A 25,861-nucleotide genomic window follows, 5' to 3' on the forward strand; every position below is an offset into this window, starting at 1 on the left:
TAGTCTTAAAATACATACTTGTAAAATATAAATATTTGTTTGTTTGTAATTAAGCAGAAAGCTACACAATGGATTATATATGTTCTGCTCACCACAGGTATTGAAACCTCGTTTCTAGCGTTGTAAGTTCCCCAAAATACCACTATGCCACCTGGGGGCAACGTAATGAAGCAATAGGTGTTAAAAAAAGTAAATATTTAAAAATGTTGTTACTGTTTAGTTTTTAATAACAATTAACAATTCTAAAAGTAAATGTAAAAATCATTGTTTAAATAAACATTTTTTTACAAATGACAATAGATGTCGATTACTATACTGTTATAAGAAATCTTAGCCATAAAGCTATAAAAAATTACAAATTTTCTTACATAATGGAAATGATATGTTCAAAGCATTAAAGTCGGGTTAAACAATTTATCACGATCTTTTATATTCATTATAAGCTAGAGTAGCATTGAGCAAATGACGTAGGGATTTTGTATTCAATAGAAGATGATATCCTCAGCAATATTTCTGTTTTTTTGAAAGTTTTACACAATTTTGTAATAATACCTAATATATTCACTACTTAAGTTTCTATGGTTATAAGGTTTTCATTGTTTTGGTTTTTTCTGTTTTAATCAGTGGTTACATTGGATTTTGAAAGAGATGGTATTAATTTCTATGATCCAATTTGACATTTTAACCAGAAAACCTGGAATACTAATGGATTACTCAAAAGGCAGAACTCCCTACCGAACAATTCAAGTTTAATCCCTGGTTGGAACTAACGGCTTTGAAAGGTGGATACCGAAGAAGATTGACTGTCAGAGGATTGGAAATGTGATACTAGAGACACTGCTGTCAGGTTTTCTACAGAAAACTGATGTTCGTCGATTTTGAATGACATGTAACTTTCAGGAAAATAACTTATTCTGAGTAAGAGGACAATGTAATGGGAAGAGGATGGTACAGTTGCAAAGAATCGGTTCTATCGCTTGGTGAAAGAATAACGTTGATGATTGCTTGGAGATTACCAGGGTGAAGGCTAAGAAAGAACTAAAGACAGGGGTCTCTGGCATTGCACTGTTTATACAGCAACATATCAGACATGATTACCCTGATCTTACCGTTATCAGCTCCATCATGTATTTGAAGAAAACTTAGTGCTATTCTGATATAAGTCCTTTGAGGAAAAGTATTATTCAATAGAAGTTATAATAATTTACATATATATGTTTCTGTTACATATAAATCGGTGGGATAAAGATCGACATTTAAGCTTAACTTTTCTCGTTTAAGCTGTCTATCATCAGATATCTCGGCTTACTAGTCGAGATCCCAGCGCTGTAATGATTGGGCTAATAACAAATAATGAGCTTTACTTATCGAGTGAAATCAGTTGAAGCCCCTCCCACAGATTACCATTTTCTTTAAATGCTTTTGTTTGTACTCGGCAATTTATGTAGCACTTTTGGCTTCGAAGATAATCTCTCTTAAGAGGTCACGGATTGTATGTATATTCATCACAATGGCTATGAAAGGCCTTTAGCATGTGATTTTGAGAACTTTGCCATGAATTAACAAAATAGCCTCGAAAAAAAAAAGATTCTTCAAAATAAACTACTAGATATAATTTTCATCAATCACGAGGAATGTTTTAGCTCGTGTTTATTTAACAGTTACTTCTATAATTATCTGAAGATGGGTGCTCTTGATACACTGCTGGTGGATCTATCCTCTCGTTCATCTGGTTCCTAAACAGTTTGAAGCTCTAGCCAAAGTTTCTAGAATACAGATTATATCTGTAAACTATAAAGACCGAATTCGTGCTATAACGAAGAAATGGACTGCACCAGGTTTATAATACACAAGTGACTGTTTTATTTAATATGTATGTATATAAATATATGCTGAAGTGATCTCATGATGAGAGACTTGTGAACATGAAACTTCAGGAAAATTTTGACAATTGTCTATTAATTACATCGTAATAGAACATTTGAGAATTTATATGCAATGGAAGATTATAAAATTTGGCATTGTTAATGTCATTCTTAGTGCAAAGTTAACTGCACTATTTACCGCAAAGAATCAAACTCCGGATTTTAACTAAGTCTGTAAAGTTAGCTCTTACCTTCCGAGGAACAATCTAGTAGGTCGTGCCATATTCAAGGTTAAATTATTCGGGTAGAAAACGCGAATGTTTCTTTGCACCTGAATCTATACTAACGATAAGCTATGTTGAAGAATATATTCTTCAATAAGAAGAAAACATATGTCTATACATTTTCGAATAGATACAAAGTTAGTGTTAAAACTTTTGAGGTCAAGTAAGCTTAAAGAACTGAAATAACTTTAGTTTAAAATTACAAAAATAATTCCAGGCCCAAATATAAAATACATATATTGTTTGGACGTTCATTAAGTTTCAGTAATAACAAATGCTTTTTGTCTGGGAGATTTATTAGTATGAAGTGTTGCCTAATTTATCACGTCTAATTTATTTTCAGTATTATTCAAATGCCATTGTTTATCGAAAGTAAACAAGATTTATTTATTTATAAATGGAATGTAATCATTATAGTTTATAGTTTTCTTGCGAGTATATTTTGTAACATTACTATATCTAGTCTGTTTGTTACACTGGACACCCTTCATAAACATATGCATTAAGTTAGTTCGGTTGTTGGTTTTATAAGCTCTTCTTAATTTACCAATGTATGAAAAAAAGATCCTAGTAACCGAGAATTATATTAACGTATTCAGTCCTATATATAAATTGTATATTTATATATATATAATAGCCTTATAGTGGCACAATGTGTCTTCTGCAGACTTACAACACTAGAAGCCAGGTTTCGATACCCGTGGTGCCATGGTGGGCAGAGCACGGATAGTTAAGCACTAAACTACATAATGGTGCTTAACTACGAACAAAACAAACACATATGTATATTTAGATATGAAAATTATCACATTATTATCAGTGAAGCAGACAGGTGGTTCAGTTTTTGGTAGTTTATAATTTTTTACTTTTGCCATCGAAGATTATGGAAAACATTTTCTCGTTGGTCTTTTCTCTTAACTTTATGTTTTATTAAAAATATGGTACAACTACTCAAGTCATGGAAAATAAAGAAACAATGTTAAAAAATGTTAAAACACGTGTTTATCACCAAACATTTTTTATTATTACTTACAGTGTTTCGTGCAGCAGCTCTTCTTTAGTCAGTATAAACAGTGTAACATGGATCAAAAGGTTTAGACAAATTCCCAAGTCTTATTTTTTTCATGTAATATGGTTCGCACTACTTGACGCAGGGCTTCTGCCCAAAATGTTGCAAAGAATAATAAAAAGTTTTGTGTTAGACGTACGTTTTATCATTTTTGAACATTTTTCTACGCTTTGAGGTATTTTCTAATTTGTTTGTTTGTCTGTTTTCTGAATATGGAGCAAAGTTACACGAGGGCTAGCCGTTCCTAATCTAGGAGTGTAAAACTAGAGAGAAAGTAACTAATCATCACCAACTCTTGGGCTACTCTTTTTAATCAACGAATAGTGAAATTGACCATTACTTATAACGCTCCCACTACTGAAAGGGTAGTTATATTTGGGATGACGGGGATTCAAACCCGGTATCCTCAGATTACGAGTCGTGCGCCCTCACCACCTGGCGATGCCAGTTTTGCTTTTTCTTCTATGGAAAATAATAACAAACCGTTACATCAGCCAAATAAACTATTAATCTTTATACTTTTATCTCGATAAAAATATTTAACAACATTATCACACATTCTAAAACACACATATAAATAATATAAATACGAATAACATGTGGAAGCAATGAGAATTTTGTTTATTATAGGGAATTTCAGGTAAGCTACCTCCGCGTGTATTGAATAGTTCTATTGATTAATTTATAGAAATTCTGCTGGATATATGCACTTAAAATGTGTCACAATTACACATTTACAGGGAACCGTAAAGCTGTAGATATTATGAGGTCAAACAACAGGTTTTATCTGTGCCAATTTGCATTCTGAGAATTCAACATTAAAGACGCGAAAACTAGGCAGTAAAATTCTGGATCTGAAATACAGAGATCTGAAGTATACACAAGAGACGCATATGGAAATCTGATGGCGGGAACTATCGATAATGTGAAGTGAGTAATTTGAGTCAGTCACGTTGCGGGTTTCTTGTAATGTATTTTTCATTGCTGAAAATTTCAGCAATGTTAAAGTTCCAATACATGATCTTAGCAAGTACTATATTTATAACTACTGCAAGAAAAGAAATTACTTTTTCCAATACTTTTTTTTTTGTCAGCTGTTATATATAAAACACAATTAGTATTCACATGGACCGTCTGAAAAATAATTTATATTTGTAATAGAAGATAAATATAAAATACTCTGTAAAGTAATTTAAAACAACACTAAGATCCACAATTACGGAACGAGTTTTGACTTTTTTACGTGCCCTCTGATTGTTCCGTTATAGTGGATCTTTACTTAATTTAGACATTGTGTTTGCAATTATGGCAAAAACTACTAATGCTATCCGCTCCCTTTCTAATTTTGAACTACTGACCACATGGAAGACAGGTAGTCAATAGTTTCTTGCTATCTATAATCCACATTAAGAGATTGATTGCCACCCTTATAAAGCACCAACATTTTAAAATTCCAGTTTAATATTGTGGTATCAAATAGATTCGAACGCAGATCTAAAATCCAGAGATTTACTACAAGTCCAGTCCACATTCTAATAAAAATAATGAACTTTATTATCCTTCTCATAATTCGTAACGAAGCATTGAATTTTCATTTTCCCTAAAACTACACAATAACAATTACACGGTAAAATATCGAACGTCAGATAAACAAAAGCTCGGAAGTAAAATTTTTATTTCATTTCATTATGCGTGTATTTTTTTTTCTTATTGAAAAGTCACATTAGGCTATCTGCTGAGCCCACTTCATTATGAGTATATGATTTATACTTAAATTGTTTGAAAATTTTGACCAACATTTCCAATTTTTGAAACGCTAAACATTTTCTTAAAATATGGATCCAGAACGTTTTTTGTAGTTATGAGTACGTATTGTCATTTTGATAACGTTCTTACTTTGTATTTAGTGTTTGGAAATTTCAATTTAAACCTCACCTGATGGGCCTTTGGTTTAAACGGCCAAGTCAGACACTCATAGTTCCAGGCCTAACCATCTCGAATATAGAACCTTTGACCAGAAAGAAAGTCAGTGACAACCGACGGTAACTTTAAGGAGTTACAACTCTAAAATTCGTAGTTCGAGTTACCGTTGTAGACACAGCAGGTATCTCAGTGTGGTTTCGCTCTATAAAAACGAACAAACAGTTAATCTCCGTTTTTTATTCGTATGCGGAAATACATTAGTATAAAAATTCAACAATCATTAAAACTGAAACACTGATAGGCAGTAAGTAAGATACTGAGTATACGGGCTACAGTTAATTTGTGATTAAATGATTATTAAATATATGTAACGCAACACGAAAGGAGTTATAATAATTTTGATCACGTCATTCGTTACTGACTCGAACAGGCTTCCTTTAAGAAAGACGTGATTAAACTTATTATTTCATCTTGAATCAGTAGAGAATGGAGAGGCTAAAATTATAAAAGACTTGTTGTGATGCTTACCAAAACTTAATTCTAACATAGATCAGAATTCAGTATTCAACATAGTGATTATGAAACTTAATTAAAAAAGTGATTAAAACTTATCACTGAAGATTCTGTTAAATATAGTAATTACGGTCCTCACTACAGGTTGCGTCAAAATCATTTAAGGTACCTAATACATCCATTTATAACATTATTTGATATAATCCTTTAGAGAGCTTATTGTCCCTCACATGCAATACTATTAAATATATTATGATTTGGTACACAGTACGCACAAGAGTATTAAGTAAGTGTTTATTTGACACTCGGTGTTTGTAACACATTTAAGTGATTCATAATTTAATTATTTACTACATGTGATAACCAGTACCTGTAATGGTGATCTAAGTACTCAACAGGTGTAACTCTGGTAAGTTAGCAGTAATGTAGGTACTCAGCACATATAAGACTGTTAAATAGATGATGATCTTAATACACAATAGGTGCTATACTAGTAAGTGAATAGTAAAGTACATATAAGACTATTGAATAAGTGGTGATTTAGGTACACAGTAGGTTTAACAAGGATAAGAGAATAGCAGTGTAGGTACTCAGCATATACAGGGATTGTTAAATAAAGGATGATCTGGATACACAGTGGGTGTTATCCTTGTAAGTGAATAGTAAAGTAAGTACTTAGCACGTGTAGGAGCTGATTAAATGGCAATTTAGGTACATAGTGGGTTTAACATTGGTAAGTTAATAGTAATGTAAGTACTTAATACAAACAGCACTGCCAAATAAATGATCTATATACACAGTAGATTTAACAGTGGTAAGTTAATAGTAACGTAGGAACTCAGCACATGTAAGACTGTTAAATAAATGGTGATTTAAGTGCACATTAGGTGTTACACTAGTAAATGCACGGTAAGTTAATACAAGTAAATAAATGTTAAGTAAATGGTGAATTAGGTATACAGCAAGTTTAACACTGGTAAGTGTATAGTAATGTAGGACTGTTAAATAAATGGTGATTTAGGTATACAGCAGGTTTAACACTGGTAAGTGTATAGTAATGTAGGACTGTTAAATAAATGGTGATTTAGGTACAGTAGGTGTTATATCAGCAAGTAAAGAGTAATGTGTATATGTAAAGATGTTGAACAAATAAATAGTGATTTAATTTTTTTCTTAACTCCAAAATTATAAATCTGGACAAGAAAGAAACTTAAAACTCATTCCAGCACCAGGTTCTTTACATGCATAAACTATGCTGATTTTACGAAATGCCAACTTTTATTAATAAGCAGTGCAAATACAGACCCGTTGTAACAATTAAGAGATAACTTAAATGCTTTACACAAAATTAAATGTTAACTAAGATATTCAGCTCATACAATAATGGTAAGTGGACAGTATAAAGTAGACATTCAGTCTTTTTAACAATATTGCAAAAATAAAATAATTAGTAATTTAGGTACTTAATATATGTCATGCCGTTAAAGAAATACTGACGTACTGAGAGAAATAAATATTGTTAAAAGATAGGGATTTATAGTATATACTATGCTGATAAATAACAATAACTTAGCAATTATTACATTAAATATCCCTAAAACATGGGTTTGTTTGTTTGTTTTTGAATTTCGTGCAAAGCTACTCGAGGGTTATCTGCACAACTCGTCCCTAATTTAGCAGTGATAATGGGATTGACCGTAACTTATAACGCACCCACGGCTGAAAGGACGAGCATATTTAGTGCGAGGAGAATACGAACCCTCGACCCTCAGATTACGAGCCAAACACATTAACCCACCTGGCCATGTCGAGTGTAAAACATGGGATTTAGGTTCTTTTGTCAAAGAAATGCGAATGCAGAAGAAACACGTATTATATGTAACATAATCAGATATCAGTTAATTTCATAATCATCCCTCATTAAATAAGGGAAAAATGTTTTGCATTTAATGCTTATATCTTAGTGTAATCATAAATCTCTGTGGACCAAGATTCAACCTACTTTTTCAGAAGTTTACTTTTTACGGTATTTTCATATCACAATTCCTTTGAAAGTACAGCATCTGTTACCATCATAAAATAATTCCTCCAGATGGTTATCCAATTCTTGTGGTTTTCGTGGCTTTCTGTATTTTTCTTTCACTATCCTGCGCTAAAACATTTAAACCAACCACTATATAATAGTTCGCTTACTTAGGTTTTTACTGAGACATAACTATTGTATATCATTCTTCTCGTACTTTTCACTCAACAGTTTAAGCAAATTGAGTTCATTTTGCGGCATTGATGAACAAAACCATAACGTTGTAATGTGATTATAAATACGATAACCACACGTTCGGATCCTGTCTGATTATTAGGGGATTGCGAAATTAAACACGTACAAGCCAAAAACGAAATCAGTGTGGTGGCCTTACTTTAAAATATTGACTAAGGAAGATGAAAAGGTTTACAAATTGTACACTTGCAAACAATTTATAAACGTTGTAAAATGTATTTTTAAACAAAAGACAAAAAAATATTATGATTTTTCCCTCTCTGTCAGCATGTGAAAATTGTCAGTGTTCATTAAGTTATATGTTAATTTTATCTGAAGCATTTTTGTAGTATTAAAATTATATGTTTTTCGTTATTCTTACTAAACGCTGAATCTATAAGTAAAGTTTAAATATCATGCAAAAATTAAGGAAGGCATTAAATGGTCTTATTTTAAATAATATTAATATATATATCAATGCCACCTTAAGAACTGACTTAGTGCGCCCTCGGCCAAGTATAGACTAGGGGACCGCCCCACTGCTGATAAGAAAATACCGTGCACTTTGATTAGTTTTTAGTTTTGTATTTCGCGCAAAGCTACACGAGGGCTATTTGCGCTAGCCATTCTTAATTTAGCAGTGTAAGACTAGAGAGAAGGTAACTAGCCATCACCACCCGCCTCCAACTCTTAGGCTACTCTTTTTATCAATGAATAACGGGACTGATCGTTACATTATAACGCTTCCACGGATGAAAGGGCGAGCATGTTTGGTGTGACGGGGATTCGAACCCGCGACCCTTAGATTAAGAGTTTAGTGCCTTAAACACCTGGCCATGACTGAACGTGCGCAGTGGAAACTGGGCATTTGCTCACTGAATGAAACGGTTCTTATGTATATCAACTTATATTTCTTGAAAACTTTAAAACATTAATGACGTAGATAAAAATTGTCAAACACTTGCAACAAATATATGTCCTCATTAACATCCTTTTCAAAGGCTTCGTCGAGGAGATGAAACTAAATATACACTGTATTATGATAATTATGATGCTTGTATAATAATAGAAATTCAAAATTCTTTCCAGAGTTTATCGGGTATGCGTCAGTTTCTGAAGTTAATACATATTTATGTAGTATGAGTTCTTAAACTGTTTACGGATCTCTAAAACACTTAATTTTAAATTATTTATTTTATTTTTTAGAATAACATGCAAAATATTAAAGCTTGAAATTTTTCAAGCATGAATTCGATAAAAAAGTACTTCTTTTTCAGATGAAAACGTTATTTCTATATATAGTAATGAATAATGCCTTAGGTTTGGAGAGTTACTTGAGTTAATTTAAATTTTATATTCATATATGATCATATCTTCACATTGTAAAAACTAATTAAACGTTGTTGTTGCACATAATGAGTTATCATTACGTTATGAATCATCAACGTTTCATGCTAAAAATAAACGGCGCATTCACGCGGAATTCACTTTTATATTTGTGACTTGTTTACATAGATTTTTCATCCGTTATTTTTATTTGAATCATATTTATTATAATATATATAACCCCAGGAGATAACAAGAAAACCTAATTTTAAAACTGATCTAAGTGCAAAAAATATACTGGAAAATACAAAAGTTCACCTAAAAATAAACGTATAAAATAACTTAAAACGAACAGCATTTCGTCTGAATATTTCTGGATGACCGATCATGTCGTATTCTATTATTTCCTTTCGTATTTTTGGCCCGGCATGGTTAAGGCGTTTGACTCGCAATCTGAGGAACGCAGATTCGAATTTACGTCGGACCAAACATACTCGCCCTTTCAGTCGCGAAAGCATTATAATGTTACGGTCAATCCCATTATTCGTTGGTAAAAGAGTAGCCCAAGAGTTGGCGGTAGGTGGTGATGCCTTTCTTCTTGTCTTACACTCCTAAATTACGGACGGCTAGCGCAGATAGCCCTCGTGTAGCTTTGCGCGAAATTCAAAATTAAAAAAATAAACAAACCTTTCATATTTTGTGTTAAATAATAACCATATAGATGTTTTGTGGTACTCGCTGGAGTTTCGGTGTATGTTTGTTACAATGTAGATTCACACATCTCTTTTAATTTATTTAAAATATCTCGTGCATTTAGTGAAAAAACACACAAATTAATACTCTTTCTTAAACCAGAATTATCACCAGTTTTGCAATAATGCACCTGCCCCTCTGTTTATTTATCGTTTAAACATTACGCCATTTATCATTTGAAAAGTTCGAGAAAACATGATGTTTCTGAAAATTCAAAGTGTTTCTTCAGCTACAAGTTTTTCTGAGCAGTACATACTTGTTTATCTTACCATATCTTAGGATATTCTTAGTCGTAGGCAGAATAAGATGTGTCTTTCTAATTAGAAATATCCAAACTGTAAAATGCAAGTAAATAGCGTTAGATACTGTGTGGTCACTATCTATATGATAAGAAAAGAATATTATTGTACTAGATGAAACAATTGTATATAAATAGCACGTAGAGATGGGAAACAAACTGTTTTCAAAATAAGTAGATCGACAAGAATGAGGTAAGTTATCCAATAAAGTTTCATCGCTAACTTGAATCTATAGAAGGTTTTTTGGCATATACCTAGACAAGTGAAACTCCCATATTTTAATGAATTACGTAGTATTGGGTCTAAAACATAAAACTTTTCTTAAGTTATTCAAACTGCTTTCATACTCTTAAGCACATTTACACTCATTACGTATCTGGTTCATCAGTGCCAGTCTTTGAGGTTTTTCTCTACCAGCTCTGGAACTCTGTCAGCTACTTTATATCACCTTAAACATAAAGAACACAAAATTTGAAACTTACAATTTGTGATACTGTGAAAACAAATAATTAAATCCCACAACAATAAACAAGGAAAGTTACTATTCCATAAACGTGGCTATCACTAACTTGCTTCAAAGAGCTGTATAAACTATGCCAGTAGTATGAACACAGGATCACTCATAATAGCACCAGCTTCATTACGATCAGAATACCGTTTGTCATCACCTACAATCTTCGTAATATTGAGGTCACTGACATACTTCTAATGTTGAGCGTGGACTAATGCTTAACGTATGCGGACCGTGAATTCGAAGATTCACGGTTCGAGTTCCATTATAGCAACAAAGCACATTCCATATTTTGAAAAGTTGAATTTCACTGTTCAGACAGAAACGAGTAGCTCAAAAACTGGCGCCTGGTTTTGTTTTTCAGCTCAATAATATATAGTCTATCAGCTTAAAATTAACAATGATTAAGCGCAGACAGCCATTTCTAAAGTTCTTTTTGTTGCGAAAATGATAAAACAAATGAACGAACAAACAATTTTACGTGCTTCTCAAAATAACTCATATTTTTCTGTTGATTGAGTATGCCACGAGACATAATTTTTATAGTTTTCTGCCCTAAATGTTCTATAGAAACATTCAATCAATACTAAAACTTTATTTAATATCAAGATACCGTTAGGAAAATGACCTGCGATAAAGGTGCTAAACTCCATCCATTCACAGTGACTTCAGAGTGTCCACACAGAGTTTATAATCCATCTACTACAGTAAAAAACATTGTGGTTTCACATACAATTTTATGACATGTTCCGAAGAAAAACCGATTTAGAGAAAAGAGAGGATTTTAGCTGAATGGGTTGATGAACATACTTAAGACATAGAATAACTCTATGTTTTTTCTCGCGATCCTCATTAACATTCCATAAAACTCTTCAAAATCTAAGAATTATCTTTATGTCTAGACAAGTGGATAAACGAAGAGCTTCTTCAAAATAAAATTACTTTTGCATTTGACACCTTCAAAAGGAATATTTAGAGGAAAGCCTTTTTTTAAGCGTTCATTTTCTCTCAGCTTCTTCCACCTGTATATTTTTTCGTTATATCTTTTAATATTTTGAATAACGAGAAATATGCCATTTTAAATAATTTTCGTATTTTTAACATAACTATTTTTACTTAATTTTTGTTATATTATCTAATAACAACGATGCAATTTTAACATATTATTCAAATGTATGACACAATATAATATAATTTAATATATATATTTTATAATATAATTTCTTTAAAATAATTTTTATTCATCGTATCGATTCCAATGTTATTTTCTCCTGTCCTGAATATGTGTTTTTCATTTATTATTATATTTACGGCCAGGCATGGCCCAGTGGTTAGTTGGATTAGCTACAGACTAAAAAGCCCAGAGTTTAGATATAATGTCACTAAACACGCTTCTCAATTTTAGTTGCGGTGTTTTATATCACGTGACAATAAACACTGTTATTTAGGTAAAATAGCAAGATAAAGCTTTGATAATTACCAATTTGAACTTGTGAGATAACTGATCCGACCCTCCCGTGTCATAGTCTATTATTGGTTCAACTAGCTGAGGTAATATTTTTCTCTTTGGGACATCGCGACCAGCATAGCCCGAAAGTGGCTACAGGATTAACATATTTATTAGCCGCGGCAAAGTGGCTCGTAGAATGTCTCTGAGTTTGTTTTTTCGAGTACATACTTTTGGCTCATAGCTCCATTTCTTGACTAATTTGAGATATAAATACACCCTCGGCTATTGAAAATTCCCTCTTGTTTGACTTTAGTTTCTGAGTTTTAAATCTGCAAGCCCAATGCGCCTAAGGTTAATTTTATTTGTTTTAGCACCTAGTTTTCCTCGATACCGAGTTTTAACTTATCTACTGTTTACAGTGTTCGTGTACTGTTACTTACTGTTTGATTTTGTTTATTTTGGAGAGGAACATAGCTGAACAGTTTGTAAACAAACTTATGGAATTATTAAGGTAACAAGATTTCTTATATGGGAGCCATTAAGAGTTACTACTGTGAAGATGCAGCCATCGAACTGCCTTATGTGGTTTCTTTGTTCTGAATTTCGCGCAAAGCTACACGAGGGCTATTTGTGCTAGCCGTCCCTAATTTAGCAGTGTACGTCTAGAGGGAAGGCAGCAGGCATCACCACCCACTGTTAACTCTTGTATTACACTTTTACCCAAAAATAGTGAGATTGACCGTCACATTATAACTCCCCCACGGCTGAATAAGCGTGCATGGCTAGTGTGACGGGGATTCGAACCCGCGACCCTCAGATTACGACTCAAGTGTCTTAACTACCTGGCCATGGCGGGCCACCTTACGTGATAAACGTAGATATCATATGCTACAATAACTGAAACGTCAAACCGTCTCAGCTATACTTCAGTTATCAAATAGTAATAGACGAAGATAGCTTGAATTGCGATACTTGAACTACTAAACTTTCTTATATGATAGACGAATAGTGAACTCATAAAGTATAAACCTTCCTTAAATGATAAGTTAAGTCAGTATGAGCTTCAATACCGAACAGTTAAACTTTTTTATATAATGAACGAAGATAGTTTTATCTCTAGTGCTCGAACTTTCAAGCTTTCTTATATTATAAGCGTAGATAAATATTCGGTGATAACCATATTTAAATCTGTCGTATTCTTTTAAGCTTCTGGTTAATTGTTTAACTGGTTTACGCGCTAATCTACACGAGAGAAATCCACACTAGCCATTCTTAGTTTTGAATCAATAGACAAGAGAGAAATCAGCTAGTCAGTATCACCTACCAATATCTTTCGGAATACATTTCTACAAACCATGTAGTGGTATCTAACCATCGCTCCTAACAGCTCACCCATGGCACTGTTTTCTTTTTGTTGTTGTTTTCAGTAAAGGGACCGAAATCATGGACTCTTGGTTTGGTGGTACAGCTCACTAACCACTGGGTCGTGCTCAGTCAGATGTAGGGTTAATTACTATTTTGTTGGTTTTTGTATTAAATATGTTTAAACAATAGGCGTAACTATTCTTATTATAAGAAAAGAGAAAGTTCGTTTATCTTTTAGCATTAGGATGAATAGTTTAAAACAGGAAACTCAAAAGACGCATCATTGAACAGATAAGGTAAATTCTATATTAATTTAGCTAATGTTTAACTTCTAAAGTGTTAATTAAAAAAGTCTCTCAAAAATTCATAGATTGTGTTTTTTTGCGCAAAAACACTGTTTTTTTTCTCCCAAAATAAGCATATAACGTTTTTATGATTATGTTTCTAAAGTAGAAGTAACAGGTGAAATTGTTGTGAACATATCTGAAATAACAAGAGGAAATCTTCAATAGTAACAGCAACTGAAATTCTTTTAGACATAATTAGAATAAAGTAACATATGATACCTTTAAATCCATATTTTTGCCTAAATATAAGTCTAAAAAGCTGCCAAAGTATATATTAAATTTTACACATTTGTGATTGTGGATTTTTTGTTTGAAGACAAGTACAAAGCACCACAATATGCTATCTGTGCTCTGTCCATCGCGGGTACCAAAACCCAGTTTCTAACATTGTAAGTAAGCAGACATACCACTGTGCCGCTGGGGGGCGATTATGGTTTTAATTCTTAATTCATCACTCTTTATAGCAGGACTTCTACTTCATTTTAAAATTCTTAACTTTTCAGTACTCTTGTTATATGTATTTCTTACCTATATATACTAATTTTGGGGATATCTCTCCATTTATATACATTTGTGGAATATGTTTGTTAACTTACACACTTGGCGTGAACTGTCATTTTGTTAGCAGTTTATTTCAACGTTATTATTGAAATCACACCTTTTGTGCTTAAAATGTAATTGTATACCTAGTAGTTAAACTTTCTTTGTTGTTTTTAGAACAATAGTATACAAAAGGGTATCAGAGGTCTGCTTACTACGGGGATCGAACCAAAATTTTACCAATGTAATTTCACAAACTTACCGCTTACATAATGATTCTGGTTTACAAAAGGTCTGATAAGTAATTTAAACTCAAATATTACGATAAACCTAAATTATACATTTCCTATTTAATTATTGTAATTTTTCTAATTTTATAAAATAGTTGTTTTAGTTTCAACAGGTAATGAGTTTGAAAGATTATCCGAATACCTAAAAACTGATAAATTAACATGACAACTAGGCACGTCTGGAAAGTTTCATACACGGTTTTGTTTTGCTCCTAAAATGATTTATTAACAACATCCAAAGTCTAATCAATACGACTCCAATGGTAAATTTCCGAGTCACACAAATGCCACCATACGTTAAACATGTGTTGGCAACATGATTAACGGTTACTCTTACATCCTCATTTCATTAAAATAGGATCAATATAACACGCGACTTTATGGTTTTATGGTAGCATTATTGATAATTTGAAAAATTGTAAAAAATACAATCTTAAAATTGTTGTCATATAAAGATATTTATTTTTAGCTTGCAAAAAATCAACTCAGATTAGTCTGACTACAATATATAATTCGCTGAAATGACCTTTTACAGATGACAGTCATTTCAGCGCAAGAACTATTGATAGAATTAATTACAGTTAGATGATGTGCACAAAAATAGAAACCAATAATAAGTTTATTGTGAATTTTAGGTAATATTTACTCAAAATTAAAGTAGTATTAGGCTATGCATGTGGTTTTATGTATAAAACATGACACTTAAAATTATATTTTTATGAATATCAAACTGGGATATCACTGAATCAATCGACTGGAATAGGATAGGAAGTAAGAAAGGCAAATCGCTTTTTAACTTTTTTCAGGCATGGATTGTGATTATTTATTAAACATAGGTGGCGCTAGAAAGTGACAATGGCAAATACCTGAAGCTGTTCAAGAGCTCTGCGTTTTCAGTGAGACTTATGTATGTCGAATCCTTTTCAGTCGGATAGCAAACTGACATTAGAGGAAGTGAGATAGATATAAATGCAATAAAATCTGTTTATTTCTGTTCTTCTGTCAATATTCTAAATTTGAAAAGTAAGCTTTAAAGGATACAAAACTCATGTAAATCTCTTATTAACCCTATCGCTATGAATTTCAAAATATTAAAAACACTGAGGCTTAAGGAAGAAACACTCAACCATTGTAAAAATATAGTGTATTTTCATGCCTTAATAAAGTTAGAAGAATTGGAAAACAGAACATATATACAATGAAATAAAGGGTTCAGACTCTGATGGCATTAAAAATTGTGTTAGAATTCGAATTATTGTGTAGTTATTTAGAACTATGTATACAGAAAAAATATATAATTTTGCTTCTTTTTTGTTCTCTAATATTGTTTTCTTACGTTGCAATAAGTCAGCATCATGAAAATGGATTTACTCACCTTTCATTCACGAGTTTTAGTAACTTTGGATTTGATACAAGCCCATAGGATTTTACAATTTGTTTGTAAAGTAAATGAAAGGAGTTCTTAATTATAAAAATCTAAGTCGAACTACATAGAGCAGACTAATATTTTGGTTGAATTACATAAACAAGAGAGCATTATTTTGTTCTTAAAAATATATATGAGACGCAACTCTTTTCCTTCACTTGCAATTTAGATAATTTCAAGATGTCTATCTAACTGACGTGATACCTTTTAAGCTCTTTGGTTATTCCTTTTACTATTATAACAATAAAAACAGCTTTTCTTGTTGATTAGATATTTTAATTTCTCTGAAACATTTTTTGATGATACGATTATTTTTGTGTGTGAAGAAAGAACAGAAGATTTTATATCTTTTGTGTTGATTTTAATGTTATTTAATGTTTTCAAAATAGTTTCGTAAATCTAGAAATTAATTAACCTAAATTAAATATTTTACTTTTTATTTGTTTATTAAATAAATTTTATTTCAACTTAGTTTTCATTGTAACGAAACTATTTTATTAAGAAAGATTTTATTTAGTGAATAGAAAAGATACAAATTATACGTTTGAAGACTTAACCTGTAATTTCGAAACTAAATTTTGAACAGGCGCTTATAAAACAAGAAGCATCATATGTTTTTATAATGATGAAAAATTTCCAAATTTATGTTACGTTCAAAAGCTGTTAATTTATAACATAATTACATTATTTTATTTATTAGGCAGTATATAATGTGACTTTTTGTTTGATTCTTCAATTTTGCACAAAGCTACTCTAGGACAATCTGTTTCCAATTAAAAGTGATTAACTAAATGGGAAACATCGCCTACCGCCAACTCTTGAGCTATACTTTAACACGAATGGTAGGTTTCTCTGTCACATTATGATGCCATTACGGTTGAAAGTGTGAGTGTATTCTATAAAGAGATTCGAACCCGCAGATTGCAAGAAGCATCATATGTTTTTATAATGATGAAAAATTTCCAAATTTATGTTACGTTCAAAAGCTGTTAATTTATAACATAATTACATTATTTTATTTATTAGGCAGTATATAATGTGACTTTTTGTTTGATTCTTCAATTTTGCACAAAGCTACTCTAGGACAATCTGTTTCCAATTAAAAGTGATTAACTAAATGGGAAACATCGCCTACCGCCAACTCTTGAGCTATACTTTAACACGAATGGTAGGTTTCTCTGTCACATTATGATGCCATTACAGTTGAAAGTGTGAGTATATTCTATAAAGAGATTCGAACCCGCAGATTGCAAATCGAGCGTCCTAACCGTCAAATCTCATGTGACGTAACCAATGAAATGTTAGTTTTAATATCTACCTTTAAATCAAAACTAAAACATAGTTTTTTATCGTGCATTTTTCAAACATTTTGTTGTTTATTACAGGTGAATCTCACCTATTATAATTTCATTCAGAATTATTTCATGTTGTTATCACACAATGGGCTATTTGCGCTCTTGAACCGTGGGGAATTGAGTTCCTAATATTATTGTTGTAATCCCATAAACTTAATGTTGACCCACCAGAAGAGGGCGTCACATAACAGCTTGCTTTCGTCAGACTTACATTTAGAACCTTAGAAAGTTGGTATATTATCTTATGCCATTTTATGTACGTCTACATAAATGAAAACGTATACCCAAAATAATTCAAGACCATATCTCTGTTTGTTGCGCATGCTCTGAAGCATATGGGTCGTCAGAGATTTCGTGGTTTTCTCAAGACGGTAATCGACGGGTTTTTGAAAAATGCTCGTCAGCCTTAAAAGCTTAAAATCGGTTTATTATCATTTCGTGACGTGACAGTTTTAATGGTAACTAAAGGAAGAAGCTAAAAAAAAACATATTTATATGCTGCAGTTTCGGAATTTCACTGAAATAGTCTTAAATGCATCGAGCTAAAGCAATCATAATGAAAGTTCTCAGATAATTACTTAACTAAGCAATGAGTTAATATTGAAAGGATATTAACAGAAAAATGCTCCAAGATATTTCATCATTAAAAACATGAATTATTTTGCATGAAAGTTTAATAAACCATCCGTCTGTTAATTAAAATAACGTAAACACTTCATTTAGAAACTTTGTGTTTTGGTACAAGCCAAATAATTTGACGGAGTTTTATTTTACGGATAAATATATTCAGATATGATGATTTTTTTCAGTCTACACTAATGTATTATATCCACTTCGTACATATTTTCAGTGATTATCTATATAAACTCTTTTTAAGCTCAAAAAGTTCAGTTACTAACGTAACACAAAAACTAGAATCACCTTTTGTAAAAAAAAACAAAAACAAAACAGCTTTTTAAGCATTTGTGTTCGAATCAAAAACAAATAATCACTTGGTGTCAGCTACCTTATCTCGATCTCCAAATTTTGATTTTATGGGGTTTTTAACTAATATGTCAATATCTGTATAAAATAAAAGGTTCCAAACAGTTATGGCCAGGTGACTAAGGCGCTCGGTTCGTAATGCGAGGGTTGCGGGTGCGAACCTTCCTTACACCAAACATGCTCGCTCTTTCAGCTGTAGGGGCATTATAATGTGACGGTCAATCCCATTATTCGTTGGTAAAGAGTAGCTCAAGTGTTGACGGTGGGTAGTGATGACTAGCTGCCTTCCCTCTAGTCTTACACTGCTAAATTAAGGACGGCTAGCGCAGATAGCCCTCATGTAGCTTCGCGCGAAATTCAAAACAAACCAAACAAACCTAAATCTAAAGGTAAGACTAAGGTCATATTTAGTTTTGAGAGAATATGTTCCAGGAGCTGAAATGTTCTTTCAAATCAGAGAGTTTTATTGAGTTAATAACAAAATAGTCTCTTGAACCGACTTGTTAATTAGAATATGAGTATGAGGCTGACGATGTGATATTTTCAACTCATGTGTAAGAACTTGGTTGTTTTAACTGTTTCAGATCTAAAAAACATTTCTCTAATTACTGTTGTTGCATCTGTGTCGAAACACACAAGCCAAAATAGATAAATAAAATTACTTTACTAAATGAGTTTATATTTTTCAGAAGTACTAGCTGTTAGCTATTAACACTTCATTACAGGAAAACATCTGGAACGGCCATTTTTTATTGTTCAACAAGTGACTGAATTTATTTAATTTTAAATTAATTTGAATACTTTATTTTGTTTTAGGGTAGTCCATTAGCTTATATAGTTCTATGTAACCAGATAGTTATGCATAATACAAAACACCTGTTATGTATTTGTAACGTGAATGCTTTTTTCTTTTTTTCACATTTAAAGACTTTCGGTATGTCGTTTAATTGCTGACGAAATGAAAGATGCTTTCATTTAAATCTGATGAACATGCGACAGAAAAAAAGTAAATGTGACAAAATATTTCGTTGGTGTAACTGATACTTAAAACTATCTTAAACGTTTTTTTTCCCGCAAAAACCGTGGCCAGTATTTAATCCAAGGTAATACAGTAATTTTGTTTATAGTGATGTAGTTTAGTAACAGCATCTATAATGTTCACTATAATTTTTGGAATTAACGATTTTTCTCTAAACTATTATATTTGAAACATATGTTCTTTAAAAAGCAAACAAAATGTTCTTCCTAATGATTTTAATAAACACATGTTTATTCGGCTGGCAAAATGTGAAACTATTTCATAACCTGGGTGATGTTTGACCGGCTTTGCCTCCAGAAGGCGTAAGGTGTTACAAGTTTACTCACATGGAGTTCAAAGCAGGCGAACATCTGTTTCAGTTCAAAATATACCAGCAGGTATATATATGTAAGTAAATCATCATATCTAAAAGTTTACCCTCAAACAACTGCATGCATTGCTATTTCTTTTAATATTGAAGTTTCAACTTGCATAAGATGTCCAAGAAGGCTAACAGGTGTGCCGTCAGAGAACGACGACCCAAAGTCCAGTTCCATATGGGCAGAGGTTCAGGGAGGGGTAAGCCACTGACCTGCACAGATTAGAGTGGAAAACTTTTCTCCTCCCTTGTCGTGGGACACAGGTCTACATACGAAGGGCGGTGCTCCAAACTGGCTAGTTTCAACTCAAATTTGGCCCTGAGTCTACCAAATAAGGTGACGCCAAAATGACGTCATCGAACCCAGATACCCGAGGTTCCCAATCAAGTAAAGAACGAAGACAAGAATCACGAGGTAGCTTTCCTTGTGACTAAGAAAGGACACCGATCGTTTAAGATCTCACACAGCCACAGGTATACCTACTCTCACCCCCTCCGGGCAATCTTTTAGGACCCTCTTTGTGCTCGCATCCTTGCGTCTAAGTGAAGTATAATTTGTGAGATAGAAAAGCCCACCATTCTGATGTGAGGTAACCATATATAGAAATCTTTAATGTTTCTCCAAAAACTCTTGAATGGAAAACAAGCTCCCCAACTTTTGCAAACGAGTACAGATTTCTTTGCATAATAATTTTTCTAAACTGTTAAAATAAAGGCACTTTCCATTTCACATAAAATAATACTTTAAGAAAAAATAAAGTTCATATTTCGTTCTTGTTTGAGGTCCGTTATAATTACTTGTGTCTAACATTGGGTAAGAAGTTTAGAACAAGCATATATTACTGATCGCTTTCACTTTTTTTAGTGGGTATTTTTTTATGGATTTAATAATTCATTAAAACGCACAAGCTAAAAATCAAAATACTTATAATTTAGTTATGCTGATTTAATCACGTTTAAATGTTGATACAAGAACGATGGTGTCATGAAGTGTCTTGCTGATCCAAATTGTTCCTGTTTTCAGATTTTATTGTAGATGAACTGTTTGATGTATTCGCTTAGAACGAAATTTAAGGTTTAACGGAGTATAAGAATAACTTTATTTTTACAAGAACAATTTCACGTTTTTAACATCAACCATGCTGTGAGTGCACCAGCTATATTATGCTTCAGTATCTTACGGGTGCTTAGAATTTGAAGTTTTTATGATTAATATGAACGTCTTATTGACGCTAGCAAGCTACTTACATAGATCTGAACTAAACCCCAATCCAGCGATTATATTGTTCTTACTTATAAGGATTATAACACATTGTTTTATCAGTTGATGCCTTTGTAGTTAAGGGTATTTTCGTCAGTAATCCCTATAATATCGCAAGAGATTCGCCCAGCTTAGGAGATTTACGTTGATGATAAATCCATATACTATGTTAACAATGCAAAACAATCATTACGACAAAAATATTAAATACATATATATTATTCATTTTAACCAATACCATTAATGAAAGTAATATTAAAGAAACGAAAAGGATGCGTAAATATTAGTGGTTTGCTTCATGCACTATAGAAAATGTTACGTTTCTTGAAGAACATTACATACAACATTAAGAGTAAAAATTTCAGAAATGTAATGCTTTCTGTTAAAAATGTAATGCTATTACAAACGTGATAATTATTTGCTCATACATATAAAAACTGTTTATAATACACTAATCTCATTTTGACGCACAGCTGTTACACTTTACCAATTAAATAAACTTCTTCCTTATAAATATATTATCATCACAACAATTATTTTTCTCGCAGAAAAGTGGAATAATAATATAGCAGTTCTATTAATAACACAAAAATTTACCCACAGATATGACAGAATAGAAACCACGACCATCCATAAATTTACTCTTGACCCACCGGGTGACGCGTCTCCATTAAATGTTGTCTCATAATTTGTAAATTCTTACAGACATTATAGCATCACTAACAAAGAAATACAAGTCATACCTTATTTATAAATTGGAAAAATTTGGTTACCTAAGAATATAAAAAATTGTGTGACATCTGTGAATATCTTATCATAATATATAAGTTGATTTATGTAATTAAATATATTTAAAGTTTTTCAGTCTTATTTTTCTAGTTCGATTCTTATTTGCTTTTGAATTTGCTTTTTGAATTTCGTGCAAAGCTACTCGAGGGCTATTTGCGCTAGCCGTCCCTAATTTAGCAGTGTAAGACTAGAGGGAAGGCAGCTAGTCATCACCACTCACCGCCAACTCTTGGGCTACTCTTTTACCAAAGATTAGTGGGATTGACCGTCACATTATAACGCCCCACGGCTGAAAGGGTGAGCATGTTTGGTGCGACTGGGATTCGAACCCGCGACCCTCGGATTACGCGTCGAACGTCTTAACACACTTGGCCATGCCGGTGTAACGATTTCAAACTACCCCCTGTAAATATTACCCCCCGGTAATTTGAATTCGTTTTCATATTAGCGGTGATAGGACAAAATCGATTTCAGGTTACTCCCGGGGGTAGCTGAAATCGATTTCGTCTTACCCCCTTGATTTCAAACTACCCCCTTCCCGATAGACTTGTTTTAACGGTTTGTTAAGATACTGGACGTTTTTATCGCACTCAGTTTGTGTAAATGAAATTAACACATTAATAATAATGTAAAAATTCGAATATTTGTCATGTTCTATATCTCATGCTACCAATCACTCATTTTTATTTCAGTGTGCATAAAGAAATATATAAAAAAAAATATGTATAAATTACAATATATTGAATGAAGACAGTATGTAGTCCTTGTGGTCTGGATGAGCCCTTAAAATGCCTTTTGTTTTATATAAATCATCAATTTTAATAAAAAGAAATAAAATATATTTGGTGGAAATAATAATTATTTTTGACCGCGAGCGGACGCAGTGACGTTTTCTGATCGATTATATATATATCGACTTTGAAAGGAACAAAGAGTGTTAAATGGTGTAAAAAGTGTCAGTGTCAGATTTGACCAAATAAAATCGCTGTTCACGAAAAAGACTTTGTTATTTATTTAGAAAAAAACGTATTGTCACCTACTCACCCCCGAATACTTCACATGTGAACTCCTTATTTTATGTAAACCCCGTCTGTTTTTTTGCCTTTTGCCTATTATCATGTACTTAGATACGTACTCAGCACGCACTACAAATATTAAAAGCAATCATTATGTTTGTCATTTTGGTGTTAGAAGAGGGGGGTAATTTGAAATCAAAGGGGGTAATCTAAAATCGCTTTCATGTTACTCCCACGGTACTCTGAAAACGATTTCATATTACCGGTGAGTAACTTGAAAACGGGTGTAATTTGAAATCGTTACACCGGGCCCAGTTTTATTCTTTTCATTGTACTAAAAACAAGATTCCCATGTCTTTAGCAGTTCGAAATTACATTTGTGGTTAATGATAGGTAATATAAGATAATTTGATACGCCTATTGAATGGAACAAAAACGTGGGTTTATTTTGACTCGTTTTAATCGAGTAGGTAGTTAAAATAAAATCAAGCATTACAAAAACGTATAACTGTAGCTTAAAAGTTATTATTTAATATTTATTATCATACAATATAATTCCTTTCTTCAATATAAGGACTATCAGCAACTTATGCAAAAATCGACATTTAAATAAATAATTATTACATGTAAATAATTAGAAACCTTATATAGATTTGAGGTTCTTCTATATAAATACGTCTTTTAAAACGCAGATATGCAATACTTTAATGCTTGAAAGTATAACAACAACTTATTTACGTATTTATTTAAGCTTCGAATCAAACTTGAGCTTATTTTAAAGTTGTTAACATCAAGTTTACTGCTGCAACAAGAAGCTAATCGCATGAACTAAAATGTATTTGAGTGAAATTGATCGAATAGCTTGTGCGTTATCTACATAAACCAAACATTTTTTTGTTTCTAGTTCTTTATGAAACCTACACGTGGAACATATAACTGTATTAAAACTAAAAAATATATGAAATTAATATAATTTTTAGGGATAATGCTTCATTCTATCTTTGCATTTCAGCTTTGACGTCTCGCTTGGACAGGCAAAAAAAAAAAGTTCACCAGTTAAAGTGTATAAACAACATGTTATTCTTGGAACTTTGAAGGTAATTAAATCGCGTATGCGATTTTTTCCCGAAAACATTTATAATTAAAAACATTAATCAGACTGTAAAGAAAACCTCCGTGATGAAACTTCTAGTAAACAGAATCGATTTCTAACCAATCTTATGATACTGGTTTAAAATATTAGGTCTTAACACATTGTCTTGCAATCGACTACAGTTTTCCTAACGTGCTACGACTGATCAAATTGGCCATAATGAATTTCGTGATATTTCTTTACATTTACCTAAATATCATATACTTTAAAAACTGTGCATTCTGAATATACTCGTTATTAATATTTTGAAATGGTAACTAGAACTCCAAGAACAAAAATAACAAGCAGGACTCCAAATACAAAAAATGGTAAATACGATTCCAACAATATATATATGGTAAATAGAATTCCAAGAATGAAAAACAGTAAATTGGACTCCAACATTAAAAAAATAATAGTTTCATTTATTATTTAATGCTATAATTAAGTTGAAATAACTTAGTTTCGTAAAATATGTCTTCAGTAAACTATTTCTTTGTTTTTATTTAAATTTTCAGTAACTTCTCCCCCCGGTGGACTCAGCAGATAGCCCGATGTGGCTTTGCTATATGAAAAAAAAACACACACAATAACTGCTATGACATTAGTGGTTAATGTATTGTCAACTCTTTGATTTCGTTAGAAAATGAGTCAGCTTTAATTTTCATAAGCATTACAAATTCTTATAGATTTATATTTTATTCAGAACGAAATGTATTTGGATCTAGGTGTGTGTAAATCAAGTCAATTTATGTATATGGTTACTGTTTTAGTGCAATGCTACACAATAGACTATGCGAGCTCCGTCAACTGTGGAAAATCGAATCCTGGATTTTAATGGTATAAATTTATGAAAATACCGCTGATCCACCAGAAGAATCTGTTTAAGTCATTCTCTGTGACTATAAAGAGCAGTTCTTAAAAATCGCTTCAAATAAAGACTAGTCCGTAACATGTTAGACAGAAATGACTAGTTTTTATTTCGTCTTATCTAACTCTTCTTTAGTTTTTGGACGATTCTATTACTTGAAACATATTCACCCTTTTTTAACATTTCTCTATTTCAGTAAAATAGAGATTGAGATCCCGTGATTCGTGACATTGAGATCATAAAAACGGACATGTTATGAACATCGTATGAACAACGAGCATGGCTTGTCTTTTCCTGTTTGCAAGCTGTGTAAGTACAAAAATGAAGTAAATAATAGGTGCTAATATCATACATCGCATATGTAAAATAGATACTCTATTTGAATAATTAAAAGTACACACTGACAGTTAATCGAACTTCATAACAACGATGTTCGAGAACCAGTTTTACTCTTGGAATTACGTCCTACTTCGTTGATATTTCTGAGTCCAAGGACTACGATTGTCCATTGTTACCTCAGATAGCAGTTTTCATTCTAACAAGCTTCTACGAAAGACAGTGAGGTTAATTTAATTTCAGATATCTTATCAAACTTTTCACAGCCTCTCCACTGTACAGAGACATCGGCTTTCAAAACCGTGCATAACCATACTGAAGACACAAAAACCTATTGAAGATGCATCTGGCTACTTTGTAGAGATGTGTAGAACGGAATTACTGTTGTGACAGTTTATTCAACTACTTTTCTTACGATTTCGAGATGTGACCAGAAGTTTGATAACTTGTGACTTCTTTGTCAACTCCAGATCTTTGATCGGTATCTTATTAACGGTGACAT

General features: G+C 32.2%; 1 protein-coding gene and 1 long non-coding RNA gene across 5 annotated transcripts in view; one reads left to right on the forward strand and one right to left on the reverse strand.

Annotated features, from left to right (window-relative positions):
- The window catches only part of LOC143255691 (uncharacterized), a 68,372-nt gene that overhangs the window by 20,612 nt on the left and 21,899 nt on the right, over positions 1–25,861 (reverse strand). For 3 of the 4 annotated variants that reach the window (XR_013030791.1, XR_013030790.1, XR_013030792.1), the window contains exon 2: positions 5,154–5,343. This is a non-coding gene — a long non-coding RNA (uncharacterized LOC143255691). Of the gene's footprint in view, positions 1–5,153; positions 5,344–7,656; positions 7,807–25,861 lie in introns of all 4 variants that reach the window. The other variant, XR_013030793.1, reaches the window with a different exon arrangement.
- The window catches only part of LOC143255690 (uncharacterized), a 67,561-nt gene that overhangs the window by 3,567 nt on the left and 38,133 nt on the right, over positions 1–25,861 (forward strand). The window lies entirely within an intron of this gene.

Source organism: Tachypleus tridentatus, chromosome 7 (genome assembly GCF_004210375.1).
Source record: "Tachypleus tridentatus isolate NWPU-2018 chromosome 7, ASM421037v1, whole genome shotgun sequence".
Lineage (NCBI taxonomy): Eukaryota > Metazoa > Arthropoda > Merostomata > Xiphosura > Limulidae > Tachypleus > Tachypleus tridentatus.